Genomic DNA, 16,166 nt, shown 5'->3' with positions numbered 1-16,166 from the left:
GAGCCACCCAGGCATCCAGATTTTTTAGGGGAATTTAATCATATATTACAAAATCCTGAACTATCAAAGGAACCTTTCTTAAGCACAAATACTACATTTTATGATGTAATATTTCCTCCTTGTAGAAAGATGGCAACTGAGAAAAAAAATAGCAAACACCCTGGGTAATCCTGCTGCAGATGGACCGAGTACAGGACTTGGAGAGGCACGGTCAATTTTGATATCTTCACTCACGATTTAGTGGGAGAAGTAGAACTGCTCTTCGAAAGATGACTTACTTAAAAAAAGAAAAAAAAAAAGACTACTTACTTCATCGGTCTCAGATACAAGCTGGCGTGTTAATGGCAAATCTTAAAATAGTAAAAGGAGATGATAAGTAGCACTGTACTTAAAGGTGGGTAAAGGGAAACGCATGGAGAAGACATGAATGCACTTTCATGTGAAAAACTAAAAGATAATGCCATTTTCTAGTGACCAGAGTAATATTTTTTTCTGCTGGGTTATGACCTAGCCGTGGATAAAATACTATGAAAGTAATGCATTTTACAAGAACTAAAGCCTTTCCAAAATGTGTCAAGCAGTAGTCTATCTGGGAGGAAACTCCAGATCCCCTGCAGATCTGCGAATTTTAGAAACTGAAGACATACTAGAGGTCACCGAGTGGTAGAGGAGTCCCTTTATTTATAAAGTGAAAACTGAGGGTCGGGGAGGAAATGGAGTTGTTCAAGGTCACCTAGAAGAGGAGTGGTAGAATCAGGAAGAAAGCTCAAATCGGGGAAGCAAGTCTAATCCAAAGCTAGTTAGTTCACTTTCTGTCATGAAAGATTCACTGAGAACAGCAATGCATTCTTGATGCCCCATAAAGTATGCTCATTCTTGGCGAAAATTCTGGGAGCCCTAATCTACATTTATGAAGCATTCTGAGATCCCAAGATGGAAGTTGCTATACAGTGAAAATCATTGCTGTTATTCTCAGCGAGCCTACACAGGCTGACAACAGCTGGTACAAACAGATGTGGTCCACAGAGGTTTCTGTCAGGCTCTGCTGGTACCATCCTCGTGCAAGGCTCCTTCTCCTCGACTTAGCAAAGGGTGTTTCTCCTCAGTTCAGGCAGACCCCTGAGCTTCTTGTTGCTATAGGAGAGCTCAGAGTCCTACTCAGGCTTTAATCCCTCCTCTCTCCCCTGCCATAGATCCTATTTTTTAATGCCGTGCCTTTCAGAGACACTTGTCACGTGTTGAGAATTTTCTTCATCTCGGGTCTTATACAATGTTTGAGGATTACAATAATAACATCTGTGGAGTCACTACTCTGTCGATACATTCTCTCCTTGGACGTTAACTCTGAAGTAATCCAGTCACATAAGTTCTTTTGCTACCTCCCTTTACTGATGAGGAAAGACACAGAGAAGCTAAATAATGTGCTCCAAGTCACAGAGCGGGTATGAGAAAGAGCTAGGATCTGTGCCCAACCACACTGATCCTAGAAAACGTCTCCCAAGTTCCGGTCGCTAGAGATTAAGATGCAGAAGAACGGGGTCCAAGGTGTCACTCCAATCAGAATGAAATGGTTTGATATAATTAAGTGCCACAAACATGCAAAGGTTTATTATTATAACATCGCCATGAATATCACCAAAAGCTCTATATCCATCTCTATCTTTCTAACTCTCCAGGGTAAGAGGTAGGAAGCAAGTTATTCCTGACTCCCCTCCTTTTCTAGTCAAAAAATATAATGCAGTGACTGACCCAGGTCATTCAGCTATGCCTCAACCCTCATGACAAGGCTTAATATTAGTGACTCAGCCTTCAGTGTCTCTTGAATACGAAGAGTCTTTTGGCAAACTAGATGTTACAGTAACATGGAAATGTTAAGAGTCACATTGTTTCACTCATGAGATGCAACTTAGAAAGCTTCTAATAACACAAAAACTAAACATAACTGAGGAGATGTCTGTAAATAATACATTTATTCCAAGCACATTTGCTATGTGCCCCATAAGTGTTAGTGCTACAGAAATAACTGAAATATGGGTCCCGCCCTCTAGGAAATACAATAGGAAATATGAGACACCTGGAAATCTCCAAAAATAAGATATCCAAAGTACAATGGTTTAATCACTGCTGCCAGGACACGGACGAGATGGCTCAAGCTGGGGAGATGAAAGGACACTCATAGGAAAGGGTGGCATTTTAATCAGGTCTGGGACAAAGACGGAATCCACACATCCAGGGATTCAACGAATGACATCCCAGGTGAAGACCCTAGGACGTGCACACAAGATAGTCAAGTTGAAAGGTCACCATCTTTCATTCCAGGTGAAAGCACATGTAACTGACCTCCGGCTCTTAATGTCTCTCTGTGTTTCTTTTGGATGATTTCGTTGTCTGTGCTGTGCATGAAGATGTCAGGAATGTTTTAATGAAAGTGAGGGAGCTGTCTGCTGGTATAGTCATCCCATATACAAAGCCACCTGGGGAAACATGTCTGGGGAGGAGCCCGGGACCCTGGCACGGCAGGTCAGCTGTTCTAGACTCGGGTGAACACTACATATTCAAATGCATGCTTTTTTGCGGCTGATCTTAAAAAAAAAAAAAAAAAAATGGTTGCTTCGGGGCACCTGACTAGCTCAGTTGGTGGAGCATGTGACTCCTGATCTCGGTGTTGTCAGTTCAAGGCCCACACTGGGCGTAGAGCTTGCTTAAAAAAAAAAAAAAAAAAAAAAAAAAAAAGTTGCTTTACTGAGAGGCTAAAGAAAGTGAGCCACAAAGTGGCTGTGATGATTTCTGAAGCTAACAACTCCACGCTTGGAGGAGGGCCAGGGTGGAGAACCATGGCTGCCCCCGGACTGCGCTGCAAGGGCTATCTGCCATGTAAGGGATCAGGGGCACCATGGGAGCTGGTTTTGTTAGTTTGTTTTTGCACGTTCCATAGTGTTATGTGCTGTTTTTACATAAAAGCCTGGTTGCACGTTTCCAGAAGTCCTCTCCATTCGCTCCTTAGGTGTCTACGTTCCAGGGGATATGAGGTACGTGTCACACGGAGCCAGGATTATCATAAAAGCGAGACTGAAACAGCTTGGTGTGCTTGCCTGCCTCTGTAACTTAATCCACAATCTCGGTAACTAGAGTCAAGAATTTCTTTTTCTGATGAAGAACATACGTAGAAGATAAGGACAGAACAGCCTGGCTGTTATGAGTTCTAGGTCTCTCTGCCGAGAGCCACTGGGTACTCTCTAGTCATTTCCCCTCTCTGAGCCTGGTTTCCTCCAATGGGTCTTCCATCTCCTAAAGCACATATTTCTCGTAATAAGCAAAGGGAGAAGGGGAAGTAAAATTACCCAAGTAGTTTGTGAACAGCAACATGCATAAAGGGGACACAAAAACCACCACCCACCACCACCATCATCATCATCATCATCATCATCATCACCGTTGACTGCTAAAATTTACTGAGCCAGGCCCCATTTTAAATGCTTCAGATGCACCTCATCCTCCCAACCTCCTGTCTAGGTAGTTACTCTTACTGCCCTCACTCACCAGTGAGGAAATGGAAGCTGGAGTTCTCAGTAGAGTGCTCAGAGTACCACAGCCAGGACTCAAACATGACTCTAGTCCATGGCACACCATGCGTGGTATTTCGTGTTGCACTGTGTTTCCTCTTCTCTACTGTCTAAATTTTTGGCTATGTTGTTATGTTGCTCTCATAACTAGAATGTAAAACTCATCAATCCAAACTGTACTTACTGGGCAGGCACAAGGTGGCCAATACCTCAGTCTTCACACTTTGATTACACAGGTAAGGCTAAAATGGGAAATGCAGAGGACCCCGTCAACACAGGACCTCAAATTGACATTAAATGTAGCTGATACTGTCTCCTCTCTATGGAAGACACGGACAGAAGTATCCCAAGGGGTAAAAGAAAGGATCTTGGATGAAGATAAAAACAGTGACAAGAAGTACCAATAATTAGCAACTAAAAATGTTCAGCCGTTGTACAGAATGGATGTTCTACAAGTCACCTGTAATATAATTAAACCTCCTTCTACAAATGAGGAAACAAAGGCCCGGGAAAGTTAAGTAGGTTGCCTACAGACTTGCAGGAAGTACAGGAAGAGGGCAAGACTTGAATCCAGGTCCGTCCAGCTCTAGTTTTTGTGTTCTTAACCACCGAACTACCTCCAGAAGAGGGTGGATGATGTGGAAGGAGAGGAGAGTGCCTTGACTATTCTCTTATTCTACCTGGTTCTGACTACAGGGATTTCGGTGAGTATTTATAGAACCCATCTCTATTTCACACTGCTATTTATCATCCTTTAAAATGTGTTATTGCTCAGGCTTGAAGGGAACATAGAAATTAGGCCAACCTCTCACTTCCAACTTATAGATTAAAGGGACTTGGAACAAGTTTGGGGGGTCATTAGAAAAATCAGAAGTCTAGTTGGGAAATAAATGAAAACTTCTCTTTAAGCAAGTGGAGCAGTCCCTTTGAAGCAACATATTTTTCACTTCAAAGGGTACTTCATACTAGCATTACTATGGCAAATGTAGAAGCCTGTAGGTTTAGGTTTACTGAGCTGTAACTTCCAAAGCGAAAGCCTAAACCCACAGCAAACAGCAAGGTCAGAGACCAAGACTGAGGTGCCATGTGCTGTAACAAACATTGGTCTGAGGAACCAGAGAACAGGATCTAAGCCCTAAATCTGCCACAAATGGGTCACACGACCTAGCCTATGTCACATCATCTCCCCAGGCCTCACTTGCCTCTTCTGGACCAAGGAGGTTCCACCTATGCTTCCCAAGGTAGGTTTGAAGATGACTACCCTTGGAAGCGTCATATAAACCTTTAAGAGTTTGTCCAACGTAAGTACAATGCCTTGAGTAGCAGACATGGCCTATGATGGAACAACTTTACCTTATGATCAGTCAGTGCAAGAGACCCAGTGATCTCACAGGTCAGAGAAGCAAATTCATCTTAGGAACCCCATTCTGAATTTCCTAAGGTCACTCACTGAGCCGAAAAATGAGCTCAGATCTCCTTATAATACTGTCATGTGCTAACCAGACAAAAAGCACTAATATCTTTTTAAAGTTTCTTTGACGGAAAAGCAAATCTCTTACAGCACAAGAAGCTATACGATGTAGGTAAGTCACTTTCCTTCCATGCATCCCAATCTCCCCAGTGACTGAATGAGTACAGTGAAGGGTACTAAATGCTACACTAGGACCTCAGAGAGACTTTATTAGGAATGAGTGAAATCATGAATTGTGAAAATGCTCTGTAAATAATAAAATGTCCAACAAAGGCCAGGGACAGCCAGCCAATACCTCCTCTTTAAGCCACTGTGAGAAGGACTTTGTTAACTGCAAATACAATTGATTGCACGAGCACAGGCAAATCCACTTCCCCTGCCAAGAAGATTTGTTGCCCTTGGTGAAATAATAGCATTTTGGCCAGAGAGGGAATTTCGTCATTTTCTTTTGACTTTGGTTCTGACTTTTGCAAGATGCATGCCTGGGATTCAGGAACTGAGCTTCCAGAACCCAACGCTGGCCCTGACTGCCGTTCATAGCCTGGAGTAAGTAACTTGGTCACTGAGACTGAGCTGAGAAGGGGCCTGCTAGCTCCAGACCCCAGGCTGAAATCCTCCCAGACCTGAGGCTTTAAACCGGCCGGGCAGCAGGGGTGGACAGAATGACTACCATGCGTCAGGCACTGTGATATAGAGAGAACCAGACTGACAGAGTTCCTGCAGCATCAAGTGCAGCCTATCCCTCTCTCATGGAATCTTTCCACATCTCAGTGAGGCAGGCACTAGTAAGCCCAATTTCCAGATCAGCGAACTGAGGTGAATAGAATAAAAAGAAGAGAGCTGGAATTATAATCCAGGTTGAACTCTGAAACTTACACTTTTTTTCAGTTGAACAAAAGTGCCTGCCCTCCAGGAGCTCACAATCTAGTGGGAAAGTCAGAAAGGCAACTCAATAGACTGTGAGCTCCTTGAGGGCAAGGACCGTTTTTAACTCTCGCATCTTCAGAGCCAAGCATGGGGTCTGCCATGCAGAAGGTGCTCAAATAGTGTTTGCTGAGCAGCTAAACCATAATCAGATGTTTTCCCTCTTAAAATATGAATCTAATTATATTATTCCTCAGGGCTCACAAACCTCTGCTAACCGCTCTTTGCCAATCCCCTGAGAATTATATTTTAAAAAGTTATTTGCAGTCCTGCCTTCATAACCTTAATGTCCACAATGCATTGCCCTCCACATCCCCTGTGCACCACCTCCATCCAGATCCTCCACCTACCTTAGCCTATAGGTGGGATTCAGCAAAATGTTCATTGAGTGAACATACAAATATGAGAGGAGTTAGATCTGCACTATACACAAGCCATGAATATAATAATGTCTGTGAACACTAAGGTTAGATTTATCCATTAAGAAGCTTCACAGAAGACAAGACAATTGATTTGGGCCATCTAACTCTAAAATTCCAAAGGCTAGATGACATTGCATCAGAAAAATTCAATCCTTTTTTTTTTTTTACTATTAATTAGACAAATTACATCGGAACAAAACATTTTTCTTTAAATCAGAATATGCGCTGTGCCAAATTCCCTCTTCTAAAGGATATGGGTGCAGGCCAAAAGCCCATCATATACATTATTGTTTTTCTTCCCCTAAGTACTTAGGGAAAATTAAGTCTCATTTGGCATGCAGTGGCTCTCAGCAAGGTCACGGTGCTTCTGGAGGGGTGCCTGGGGCAGCTGAGGTAAGAAATGTGTTTTCAAAATAAAGAAACTTTCGCCATCTTTGAAAACCAGACACTGGTTAGCCAAGGTGTCATGGAAATAGTTGGGGCTTTGGTGGCGAAATCAGAGCCAGTAAGAAAGTTGGAGATCCTCCAAAGGTAGCCCTCCCCTCCTTGACCTCAGGGCTGACTGGACCATGATGTGTTATGCGAGGGGAGGACAGCTCCGCCACTACCATGCCGTGGGATGCCAGGCATCACTCCGTTTGCTCATCTGGAAAAGGAGACAGCTGGAACTGAACTAGATGATCTCCCATAATATGGAAACCAGAAATGAGAAAGCACGGAGAGATAAGATGCAAGCGAGCACAGCAATCTAAAGACTCATAAGAAAACCACCAAATTCCTTTATTATTCTGACAGGAAGCAAAGCTAAGAAAATCTCCACCTTTCAGAGAGTCTGACTTTGAGGCTCTCTCATCAGTACATACACTTCACCTTGGCCCACAGAGACCAGCTGCCTTTGTTGTTCCTCAGGCTACCCTCTTAGGGCCCCTGCCTACCATCTATTTGAAGATTAGAAGCAACTTTCACATCCTTGATGTTGAGCCCTCCCCCCACCCCCTTCTCTTGTTTTGTGGCCTGCAAATGCCACACTGAGACAAGATGGAGCAGAAACAAATCTTCAGCTAGACGAACACTTGCTGGGTCTGTTTGACATCGATTCTTCTCATGGTCGCTGTAGAGCACTGCCATTTCCTCCCCAGGCCTGCCCATCCTCTCAGCCATGGGTTCTTCGTCCTGGCTGCCCATCCGAATCATGTGGGGAGCTTCAAAAATAATGCTCATCCTCCTGCTCTCCGCCCATGAACAATGAACTCAGTATCTCTGGGGCTGAAGCTCAGGAACTGGTGGGGTTAGAAGGCTCCCCAGATAATTCTGATGAGCAAAGGGAGCAAGAACAAGTTATACACCAAGTTAGCTCTCTATTACTGTCTGGCATTTCTCTGGGGGAAATGCCCAACCACCCTGCATCCATGACGCCCATTAGATTTCTCCCCAGAGATAGCCATCGAGGTAAGAATTGCAAGAGAGGAGATGGGGGCAAGTTGGACCCACTCAGCTTAGTATAAAGGAGCTTAGAACATTCTATACCTTCCCTTTATTATCACTGCCTTTGGTATAGGCCTATGGCTACTACAAATAAAAACATCCAGAGGAAGAGCCAGGTACTTTGTTTGGCATGATTCATCCTTAGAGCTTCATGTTGTTATCAGTAGTAATAATGGCTACATTTATTGGCCACTTGTGTGCAGGTGAGTATTTTACATAGATTATTGAATTTAATAATTCCCAAATCCCTGTGAGGCAGGTACAGGTAATACCCCCATTTTACAGATGAAGAAACTGAGACTCAGTGGGGTGAATAACGCATGGGCACGCTCTGGCCCATGGCTGCCTGACTCCAGAGCCTGGAATCCTACGCATCAGGCCACAGTGATAGCCCGACAGCATCACGGTCTTCACAAAGGTGGAGGGAGAATGAAGCTCTCGGTATGTGAACATCTGACTCCAGAGGAAAAAATCCTCCTCTGGACCTATTTCTGTTCCTAAAAATACCCCTGACACTGGCCTAAATAAAGGCCAAACTGGGTGGAGAAAAGAGGAGTGGTGGTTGCTGGAGGCAAGAAACTCCCAAAATCTTTAGAGAAAAATCAGTTGGTAAATTAAGAAAATTTTTAAGTATGGGTGACGGAATCGGCAGCTAAACTCAACACAGGCTCCGGAATCAAATGTGTTTCCAGAAGTTTCCGGCGGCATCTGACACAGTGAGCTGTGCAGCCTCGGGCAGCGTGGTGGATCAGACGAGCTGCACGCACAGCAGAGGCATCAGGGCTGCAGCTGTGTGGGTGTTTGGAACTGATGCCATGGGGGGTGAGGATGCTTCCCTCAGCACTTGCCCTGCCAAGGGGCGCTCCGACAGTGGGCCCTTTATTCCTGGCTGTCTTCTTCTCAGAGGAGACTTGTTCCTGCCTGGCCAGGAATATGCCAGCAATTATTCTCTTTAACAAGAGTGGAGTAGATTGACCAAGGGAGCAAGAAAAATGTATACACCTCAAAATTCTTCGGCTCCGAAGGGACACAGGCTTGTATGGAAGTAGACGGGTTGAATTTGGGAAGCTTCCTTCACCAACAGAGAAATGGATACTTCTTAGGGAAATGGTCCAGGCTGCTTCCCTGGGTTAATGCATCAAGGGTATTCTCTCGGGCCAGCAGGTTTTTGCAGCTGGCTTCTTGACCTCAGGTGGAGTGCTGCCATGGACATGAGGCATGTTCTCGCCATGCTGGTCTCAGACCTTTAACTGCCTGGTGGCTCCACTTAGACAAATGAGATCAAACAGATGGGCTCCCTTCATAGCCCCTCATATTCTGGCATTGAGCTTAGTTTTCAATCTTACCTTCCCCTTAGCTATACTCCCTATTCCAGAACAGTCTACTTACTGTTCTCTCAACACAGCCACAGAGGCTATTTTCCACTACAAGGTCACCACTGCCTCTATTATGTTCACAGTTATGAATGCCAAGAGCCACACATTCCCAAACATCTCCTGCAGGGTCCGTGCTACCAGTCTTCACATCCTAGTTCAGATGCCTCATTCCTTGATCCACTAAGCCCAAAGTAACTCCTTCCTCCTCTTGCCCCTCTGAGCACAGCAGACTGGTTTGAAGCACTCACCAGGGCTCACATTCCAAAGGGGCGTTCTGAAGATGATATGGGTTAATGAAGCACATGGAACAGTGCTTGACATATAATAAGTGCAATATAAGTACTTGATAAATAAATAAGTATCTCCTCGGAGGCACCAATTACTGTCTAGCCAGTAGGGTGGTTATATGCTTTTAGCACATTATGGGGACTCTTAAGTATCTGTTTCATTAATGGTGTCTGTGCTTTCCATAGCATGGGCTCAGCACCTGACCCCCAGAAGGCAAACAGGAAATGTTCATTGAATTGAACTGCATTCAGCTATTGAGTAGCGATACCGCATTCCTATGATTCTGCAAGCGGAATACCAAAGAAAGTGGTTTTGGCCAAGTGAGCACCTTTTCTATCCTAGCCTATAGCATGTTCCCAAGAACACGTAGAGAGAACTAGTAAAAAGGGACATTCTGTTTTCCTTCTAGCGTTGTATAATTTTGGTCTCATATTAACATGCTTGAGGGAATAAAATATGTATTTACATAAAAATTTCTGGTAATGGCATCTTGAAAAGTAATTAAATGAAACAACAGATTCTATCTGCTGAGGGCTCCATTTCCAGCGCTAGGTGTGTGACGAAGTCCTGAAGCGAGACCTGCCTGGCCCACCCAGAGACCCACCCCTGCCCCCAGACAGGCTTCACCCAGGAGCCGCCGTGAAGGACCTGGGTCACCTGGAATGTCTGCACTATGGAAATATCTTAGGAACATGCAAGAACCAAATGGGCGGTAGATTCACTGGCATAACGCTATGGGCGAGGAGATCATAGGTGTTTCACAGTGTAAGAAAGCATACTTCTCTCTCCCCTTCGTCGCTGCCAGTTTTCTCTCCCCAGAAAACATCAAGACGGAATTTAGCAACTAAGAGCCCAGAAAAGATTTCAGAAATCATCTAGGTTAATGGTTCTTAACCTGCTGCTGCCCCTGGAGCCTGGTGTGCCCATGATTCCTGCAGAACGGAGCATAAGAAGCCTAAAAGCACACGAGCACGGATTGGTGACTGAAGCATTTATTGCTAGGTTACCGACTCGGCACCGTGACACCGGTCTTGTCACTCTACGTGGTTCTGCTTGGTCAACGCGTATGTGCCATGAAGCATAAAAACGGGGGCGCCTGGGTGGCTCAGTCGGTTGAGCGACTGCCTTCGGCTCAGGTCATGGTCCCGGAGTCCCGGGATCTAGTCCCACATCGGGCTCCCAGCTCGGCGGGGAGCCTGCTTCTCCCTCTGACCCTATCCCCTCTCATGCTGTTTCTCTCTCTCTCTCTCAAATAAATAAATAAATAAAATCTTAAAAAAAAAAAAAAAAACGGGGACAGGGTTGTTCCAAACAGCAGTCTGCTGGGTAGGATCTTCAGGACAAGGGGTCCAGATTCCAAAAATAAAATGAGCTCCTCTTTTTGATGGGAAGATCCAGCCTGAGATTAGGATGACGCAGCCACTCGGGTTCCCTGGCTTCCAGTGTGGTGTCCCTTTGACTCCGCCATGGTGGGTACAGCTCTACAGCTGGGAGGTGCTCGTAGGGATGCTGCTGTGCCTCTGCTTCTACCTTGTGTGTGCTATCCCGGCATCTACAGAATATGATTTCCTGCCCCCCCACTGTTCACTTCCACTGCCTTTCTTATTATCATAGGCTGTAAACATTTAGACAAACAGACACGCACAAACACAAACTGCCCTCCCTTCCCCACACACAAGAGGGATTTCCTAACGGACCAGTCATTTTCATAAACCTGCTTTGAACAAACGTGGAGGGAGTTCCCCTCATCTGGGGCCTTGTGCCTTTCCGTCAGATTAGGAAATAATCAGGGTGCACAGTCAAAAACCCAGGCGGGCGAAGCAGACGGACAGAAAGCAGTAGCTCTTACAAACTGTTTCCCTAGGAAACCAGGCAAAAAGCAGGATTTTGCTCAAATATAGAACTGGCAGTCGAAATGTGGAAATAGAAACTTCGAGCCGTGGACTGATGGGAAATCCCAACAGCCCATCTCTGCAGACCACATCCAGGAGGTGAAGTCAAAGCAGAGGCATGTCCCATTGGGCGAAGCCAGTAAGCTCGGAGGGCATGCACTTCCACAGTGATAATTCTGGGAAGAGAGCACACATGGTTCTCCGCGGAGTCTCCTGAGTCATTTATGAGAAAGGAAAAGGGAAAGAAATGAGTCCTACTGCCTCGGAGAAGCCCAAGTCCATGGACGGCTGCCTGAGTCATGGTCAAATGGAGAAGCAGACTTGACATCCGTTTCACCTCACTACCATCTGTCTGAGTGAATATGAGAAGAGGCTTTGCAGAGTTCCTGAGCTCCTCACTGCCACTGTCACAGAGTTTACGACAATGTGGGACTTCACGTCCCCTTTGTACCGTTTTCACCCGACTCATCCCTCCCCCCACTGCTTTAGATAAAAATGAAGGCCTGTTTTCTCCTGCACATTCAAGTAGGATCCCCTACCACTGTATTCCTTTTTCTTAAAGATTTTATTTATTTATTTGACAGAGAGAGAAAGAGAGAGAGAGCACAGCAAGGGGAGCGGCAGGCAGAGGGAGAAGGAGAATCAGTCTCCTCACTGAGCAAGAAACCCGATGTGGGACTCGATCCCAGGACCCTGGGATCATGACCTGAGCCAAAGGCAGACGCTTAAGTGACTGAGCCACCCAGGCACCCCCTACCACTCTATTCCTTATGCCCCTCTGTAGTCATCCTGTTTTAAAGTAGAAGAAAACAGGGTCCTGAGGATGGGCAGGGACTTCTGCTGCACCTCCACAGGGCTGCCAAGGACACCTGAGGTGTCTCCAGTTCCTTCCCTGCCCCAGGGCCTTAAGAAGGGCCTTTCCTGGCTGAAGGGCCCACGCTAGATCTTCAGTGATAGGGAGACCCCGCGTGTGCTGCCTGGCTTCGCTTTCAGTAAAGAAGGATATTTCATTTGAATTTCACGGAGATTATTGACATCCTTGGACATTCAGCACAACTTAGTAATTTGCATGGGTGTTTACTCTGCTTGCCCATGTGAACTACAATTAGGGCGAATATAAATGTTTACAACAACAACCCGGCCTAGTCCTACTCCTAAAATGCCCGCTTGTGCCGCTTCCCTCAAGCCCTCCGCCTTTGCCAAAGTAACCATAACCGATCCTGCCGCCTGTCGCTTGGCCCTGGCCTGCCCAAGCAGGCCTGACAGGAACCGGGGATGGTCAGGGTAGGAAGCACCTCCGAGAGGAATGAACGAGAGACTGGAAAAGTACAAGCCGGGAGCTGCAGAGCGTGCATGTGTGTGCACCGACACATACAGTAATAAAGGCAAGAGAGGATGGGAAAGAGAGGCTTCTCCTCCTCAAAATCACACAATCTGTGTTACCATTGGATTGGGAAGTCAGTAAGTTCTTGTGTATGCATCATGAATTTAAATTTGGAGACAAATTTTCCTTGTGTGACATTTCTTGCTTTGCTATTAATATAGCAAATTCCCAGAAGACAGAATGAAAGGAATAGAGAAATAGAAAAATCTGAGTTCAAGTCTTGGTTTGGCCAATACCTGGCTATGCGACCTCGAGCAGGTGTTCAGGCTTTAGTTTTGCTATCTGTGAAACAGGAGGCTAGAATATGGATATTGTATTGTATTCACTTCACAAGGTTATGGTCAAGATCAAATGAGGTCATATCTTCAGCCGTTCATCTGACAAACATGTATTGAGCTTCCTCTCAAGCAGGCACTGTTCAAGGAGCTGGGGTTACATACATGGACACAGCAATGTCACTGTCTTCACAGAGCTTACAGTTGTGTGCATGTGCAACGTGTGCGTGTGTGTGTGTGTGTGTGTAAAGAGGGAAGAGAGGGAACAAGGAAAGAGAGAAGCCATACATATGCACATACATGCTATGCACCCCCCCACACAAGAGCAGAATGATGCTAAGGAGATACACGCAAAAAAATAAAATGAAATAAAAAATAAACAAAAGAACTAGTAAGTTGGCATACAAGTAAAAAGTATTATGTACCATTATTACATTCGTGTCCTAGATAGAAGCTTCCTGCAGCTCTAATATTTCATTCCTTCCCTCCCGTCCTCCCTCCATCCCTCCCTCTCTTCCTCCTTCCTATTAAATACTAGTTAAGGGCACGCTTAGAATATTCATTAGGGTGCAGATCCATAAGGGAAGCGTATCAATTAGAAGCAGACCCTGCCCGCAGGAAGCTAACAGATGGCATAAAGATGAGGCACTACAGACACTGCTATTGTCCTAGGCACATAGTGGTAAAAGCCTTCTCAGAGAAGTGGAGGTCTAATGCCATGGAAACTCCTCCACGGGGAGCTCATTTTCCATATGGGAGAGGAAAAGCTCAGGGAGCGCAGTGCCTGGGGCGGGGAGGGTTGTCCCAGGCAGGAAGAAGGGAGTAAGCAACAGGAGGGTATCCTAACGTGGACTTGTGGCGATGCAGGGCTCCGAGTGTCCAAGAGGAAAATGCACCGGGGAAGATAAAGCAAGGGGTGCACCTGCTCCTCCCCAAGTGGACAACTGGCCTACTGACATCCTCAGCTCCATTTACTCCTTAACAGAAAGTTTTCACTTCTGCCAGAAAACTCAGTTCTCCCGCCTCCTAGTTCTGGGTATTAACCCGAGTGAAAGGAGATCTGTGTTTCATAATGTGATTTTTCCCTACTTCTGAATTTTCTGGCAACTATTAGACAGGCTCCTTTTCGGTTAACAATGGCACAATGATACTTTCAAAGACAATTTCTAAGTTAAATGATAATGAAGTCATCTTCCTGTATTGGGTCTGCGGCTCTACTTTCTTCCTCAACACAGACTTTCGGGAAAGCTGAGGCCTTTCCTACAAACGTAAGCAAATGATTCTTTTCTTTCTTTTTTGCTGTTTGAGTCTGAATGCTTCACTGTCATTTTCTGCTGCTGATCTGGGGTAAGGTCGCATAGTAAGAAAAAAAACAAAAAACACGTTCTTCCATCACTGCAGGCATCTGTAATATGAAGTTTGAGAAGTAAGTTATGCTTTTTGGCTTTATTTCAAATACCCTTCTTATTATGAAGGGTGTGAACTGGAAATAAAGATGTCTTCTTTCATTTGAAAGATTGTGAGCATTCTTGCTTGATAGTCCAAATAAATGGATGAAAGCTGCCAACAGTATGTGGCTTCAAATCAGCTTGTTCTTAAAGCCACAGAGAACGGAGACAATCTGAAAGGATCCAATTTAGAAACTCCTCTAATTGTTATGAGTTAAGAACAAAATCCAAGGAGAGGGTAAGAAAGCATATAGTCACAGCGCACGTTTCCGATTTCCCTGAGCATCAGAAAAGGGAAAGATGATGAAGGAGAAAGAGAAGGAGGAAGAGCCTCTGCTCTGTGTGGGTAAAACAGTGATTTTAGAAAGTGCCATAATAAAACCATTCTTTTCTCTGATGGATGCTCCTTTGGGAGCAATAAGCATTCAGTGCTTATTGACTCATATTCACCAATGATTCTAATGACCATTTTGCTGCTTCTTCCCCACACCGGAGATTAGAACCAATAAACATCAGAAGGTGGTAGGCAAGCCTGCGAGGGGTAGCCCAGTGACAACAGAGATAGCAGCCCACAGCCTGAGGGGACAGAAGAGGACAATGACTGAATTTCAGCAGAGCACAATAATAGATGGTCATGAGGATGACCTTAAGTCATCAAGAGGATTCAAATGCTTAGCATGGCCTCTCTGGAAGGGGAGAAATATGAAATGCATTTAATAAGGTTTTCACCAAAGCCACTGCAACTGTTTTATTATTATTATTAATTATTATTATTATTATTATTATTATTATTACTGATTTTGCCTGATGGCAGAGAATGCTTAAGCTTTGGGGAAAAGTTAGGTATAAGGTACGATGACCACAAAGCGCCTCCACTTCACACGAGTACACACGAATTCACCAGTTCCCTGTGGAGGCCAGACGTTCTTAACACTAAACACACCACACACACGCATAGAATATTCAAAGTCTTGACAAACTCAAGCAAGATAATGACAAAGACCAACACGCTCACTTGCTTGGCTATTGTGGACATAGTAATGGCAAAAGGAACACCATGATTTTAAAAACAGGTGAGAGGACACAATCTTAGAGAAAGTGGCTCTTCTTTATGTTCTTATAGTAAAAAAAAAAAAAAAAAGTTGAGTGACGCTTTCCCACAGATTTTTTTATTTATATTAAAAAAAAAAGTTGAGTGAAGTTTTCCCACAGATTTTTTGATTTATATTAAAAAAAAAGTTGAGTGAAGTTTTCCCACAGATTTTTTTGATTTATATTAAAAAAAAAGTTGAGTGACGTTTTCCCACAGATTTTTTTGATTTATATTAAAAAAAAAAAGGGCACCTGGGTGGCTCAGTTGGTTGGGCGACTGCCTTCGGTTCAGGTCATGATCCTGGAGTCCCGGGATTGAGTCCCACGTTGGGCTCCCTGCTCAGCAGGGAGTCTGCTTTTCCCTCTGACCCTCCCGACCCTCCCCCCTCTCATGTGCTCTCTCTCTCAGTCTCTCTCTCTCAAATAAATAAATAAAATCTTTGGAAAAAAAGGTTGAGTGACGTTTTCCCACAGATTTTTTTGATTCATATTAAAAAAAAAGTTGAGTGAAGTTTTCCCACAGATTTTTTTGATTTATATTAAAAA

The 16,166-nt window shown here is 44.7% G+C and overlaps 1 protein-coding gene across 6 annotated transcripts in view; it reads right to left on the bottom strand.

Moving 5' to 3' along the window:
- Positions 1–16,166, bottom strand: part of LPP (LIM domain containing preferred translocation partner in lipoma) — a 620,294-nt gene that overhangs the window by 180,095 nt on the left and 424,033 nt on the right. The window lies entirely within an intron of this gene.

This window comes from Leptonychotes weddellii, chromosome 1 (assembly GCF_054177405.1).
Source record: "Leptonychotes weddellii isolate Sample4059 chromosome 1, ASM5417740v2, whole genome shotgun sequence".
Taxonomy (NCBI): Eukaryota; Metazoa; Chordata; class Mammalia; order Carnivora; family Phocidae; genus Leptonychotes; species Leptonychotes weddellii.
This window is presented reverse-complemented; position numbering and strand designations above follow the sequence as displayed.